Source organism: Cynara cardunculus (genome assembly GCF_001531365.2).
Source record: "Cynara cardunculus var. scolymus isolate 2C chromosome LG 15, CcrdV1, whole genome shotgun sequence".
Lineage (NCBI taxonomy): Eukaryota > Viridiplantae > Streptophyta > Magnoliopsida > Asterales > Asteraceae > Cynara > Cynara cardunculus.
The window spans coordinates 10855595-10860060 of NC_037542.1; positions in this window are offsets into that span (position 1 = coordinate 10855595).

The window sequence follows — 4466 nt, forward strand, 5'->3', positions numbered from 1 at the left end:
ATTTCGAACCCCACCAAAAGGAGGCATAGAAAAGAGTGTGACCATCGAGTCTATCACAAAATGACCAATTGTAATTTCCTTTAAATGGAATTGTATGATTTCCGAGATCATCATCTCCCGATTTGATATGAGTGATGATATTATCTGATGGTATATCATTTGTAACGTAGATATTCCATTTAGCCATGAAGCATGCATCCGTCATCGAAGTAAATAGATATGTTACGATGACAATCGCAAACAAGTGATGCATGTTTGTCAAGAGCTTTTTCATCTTTCAAGCACCTTTAACTTTCAAGTTATGTGTGTATATTCGAGTCAATGACTACCGAGACCTATATATAACAATGAATCATGAATAGTAATAAATTTTCTACTATAGAGGAATATCCTTTCGTTAATAGCAAATATATTTTTTCAATTATTAATTGTTATCGTTAATATACGATTGATTCTGTTTTGAATTAATTTGTGCTGTACAACTCAAAGAATGGTATGTACAACATTTGTATTGTTTATTGATTCATTTTGTTTGTACCCTTTTGTATTAATTTACTTACGAAAACATGTTATAATCACTCTATTAGATTAATCATTTGACTTTTAAAAGTCAATTATAAAGGAAGAACAATTTGTCTATTTTTTACGGTACAATAGTTTTTAAAACTAAGAACATGTCTTTTAGGAGCTTAAAGAGATTAATGCGACATACAACTTATTCGGTTAGTTATATATGATTGTTTGGTAGTGACTTAATGATATAAAAAGAGACTTATTCAATGAACTTCTAGGACAAACTTTATATCATTAGTCAAGTTTTTTTTTTTCCAAACCAGAACTTTCAAACTAAAAAAACACGATCCTTTAATCTATGAAAAATTGTTTCAAACAAAGATCTTCCCAATCTATACAAACAAATTAATCATCCAAACAGGACATAATGAAAAACCAACCAAGTAACCTCTAAATGTTCAAACGTTTTTAAAATATATAGTTGTGTTGATCTTTCCATATTATATTTCTCACCGACTGACAGGAAATGGGCCTACTTCGTTGACCAATCTACGATTACCCAAATAGCGTCATGTCCCTTTTGTGTCCTTGGTAGCTTAGTGACAAAGTCCATCGTCACTCTATCACACTTCAAAAATAGGGGTTTCAATAGGTTTCCTGAAGGTTTCTAGTGTTCTATCTTCACCCAAACACGCAAGACACCTCCCTACACAACTTGCTAAAGCCTCCTTCATTCTTGGCCACCAATAACTTGACCTTAAATTTTTATACATCTTATCACTATCAGTGTCTCCAAATCTTGAAGATCGTGAAGATTGTGCATTTGGTACCGTAAGGATAGTGTCTCCAAATCTGGAGTGTAAATACTTTACAACTAACTTCATATCATGAATCGAATATCTCCTCTCATGCTCCTTCAGTTGTCGTGACACATAGACGATAACATTGCCTTGTTGCATTAAAACACATCACAAACTCAGTTTGGATGCATCACTATAAACTACAAAATCTTATGTTTCTTCTGGCAAGGATAGGACCGGCTCAGTTCTCAACCTCTTCTTCAATGTCTGAAATGCTTCTTCTTGCATCTGTCCCTACTATAAAACCTTCCCATTTTAAATAATTCAAGAACTTATCGTTTTAAATGGGAAGGTTTTAAAGTAAAAAAAAAATCATAAATCAGTTTTTACCGTTCCCAAAACATACGTCCTACGTCATTCAAACCCTCGTCACCCCCCCCCCCGGGTACCTTCTTTCGCTCTCTATCACCATTCTTGGCCCCTACCATCGATCTCTCTCTTTTTTTATTTTATTTTCTTCTGATCTCCACATTTTTGATATGTTTGTAAGTCTTCCATAAATTGTTGCAAAATAGGGAGAATTGAAAGATAAAAGAGAAGAAGATGGATGTCAAAGGCCAACAATGGAGATAGGCATATGGAGAACATACAATGATGGGGTGACGCTAAGTAGCAAGGGGGAGCGATGTTGTGTGAAAGGGGTTTAAATCACGTATGATTTGAGAACGAAAAAACTCATTTAAGTTTTTATTAAACATTCCTAGTATGTTACATGTAGTTTTTTGTTAAAAATAGAGATACCAATTTTTAAAAGTTCGATTGTTTATTTATATAAAAAAAATGTTTACGGCTTAATAATTCAAGATGAGAAAACTTAGTGATTTTTTCATATAGAAAAATAATTCATGGACTCATCACTTAAACTGAAAAAGTTTATTGGATTTTTCTAACATCTCTTTTTTTATTAATTTCTTTGTAACCGATAAGATGCAAGAAAAGTTTCAATGGAGATTTAGGGGTCATTTACCAAACACTTATCCGGGAAGCGTTTACCAAGTAACATTATCTCACCGGATGAATATGGTAAGGACCGAGAATCTTACCCGGTAAGAGTGAGACAAGGACCAAGAGTCTTACCCGGTAAGTGAGGACAACGACTCTTACCACGGTAAGTGCTTACCGGGTAAATTGTTGCATACAATGTCGTTTTGGTAGACCAAAATCTTACCCGTCAAATAAATAATAGTGATAAATTTTACCGGTAAGCACTTAGCAGGTAAGTGTTTGGTAAACGGTCCTTTAGTTTCAATGATAATATTACGGTGAAATTATAATATCCAGTAATTATTAATTTACAAGTAAATTACGATATTTTAGAAAATGAAACCAGGAAATTGGTTTAGGACAAGATTTGGTCACGGGTCACTAGACATATTGTCCCTTTCACAAACATTTACACGACAACGATAAGTTTAAAAAATTACTTCACTGGTGCAATTAAAATATGTTTGATCTTATTTATAGTTTATTTTAGTTATATAATTAATATATATATATATATATATAGTTATTATTTTTAATTAGGAAAAAATCCAAAAAACCTAAGGGATTTTAATATTTGGAATATTTAAGTCAATGAATAATTTTTTGGAACAAATAAGTCTTTGAACATTACAAAACCTGTTAAATAACTTCTTGGACTTTCTAAAATATGTTAGATACATTCTTATGACCTATTAGTTAATGTGGTAAAATAATGGAAAAAAACTATTAAAAAAAAAACCAATTGACTTTTATATGTTGAAGATTAAGTCCCAAACACTTTTTGAACCAACAAAATATTTACATCAATAAAATGAATAAATATACCAAAAAAGTACTTACACTTAAAAAAAATTATTGATAAAATTTATTTTAATTAAAAATAAAATATATTATGTCAATGATTTTTTAAATTAAAAAGACTAAAATAAAAAATAAAAAGGATTAAGATGGTAGATAATAATTGACACTTAATAATGTTTATACTGAATTTTCACTAGAATTAATAGTCTAAAGATTAGGGTGTTATTAAAATTCTTTTGAGATCAACCAAAAACTAAAAAATTCTCTTGAAGTCAATCAAATAATTCTTTTTAAATCAGATAAAAAACCGAAATTTATCTTGAAATCAATTAAAAAAACCAAAAATTCTCCCATATCAACCAAAAAACCAAAAAAATGTCCAACGAAATCAACCAAAAAACTTTTAAATAAATCATCCAAAGAAAGAATTCATCTAAAAACACATCGAGAGGCTTTGCGGGTATTTGATCCAAGTTAAAGGAGCACCCGCTCGACAAAAAAATTTGTCCGCCACTGTGTATTGGAATGTTTGAGATGGCAGTGTCATTGATGAAGCTTCAAGCTTCTATTTAGCAATGTTCATTTGATTATCTTTTTATATCTTAGCTTCTAATCAACACATTATTTATTGGTTTGATCAAAGCCGTTATGATGCCATAATATTCGGTTTGTACCAATTGTTGTCAAACAGTATCACAATCATAGACTACGACTATTGATCAATGGCACCATTAATTTTAATCTTAGAAAAATCAACCCAATCAACACACAATAAGATACTAAATAAAAATATACCATTATTTGGATTTTAAATGCATGATCATTACCTTGAATTGAGGATTTGATGTTTAAAAAACCCTAGAAAACTCAACCTCATATTAAGATGGTTTTAAAATTTAGTAGTTTTGATGTGAGACTTCTTACGATACGATTGTCGATTGATATATACATAGTCCATCGGCTCTAACAAATTCATTGAAATGCAGGCACGAAAGAATTGTCGAGATGGGTTATCGATAATCACCTCTCATGCTTTTGTTGCAGCTGCTATTTAGTTTTGGATAATGGCAAGACAGGCCCTGTATTTTTGTCTTTTCATTTCCTACCTAAACATGGATATTTCAAAAACAATCTATTTTTATTTACTTTTTCATGGATATTACATATATTCATCACCAAGATTTTATAAAACGATAATTCTTATCTGTAAATGATGTATTATGTACAGATACATAAAATCCATTTTTCCGTACTAACCAATAACAATGTTGACTCGAGTTGTCTAGAGCGCATACTTCTCGAACATCG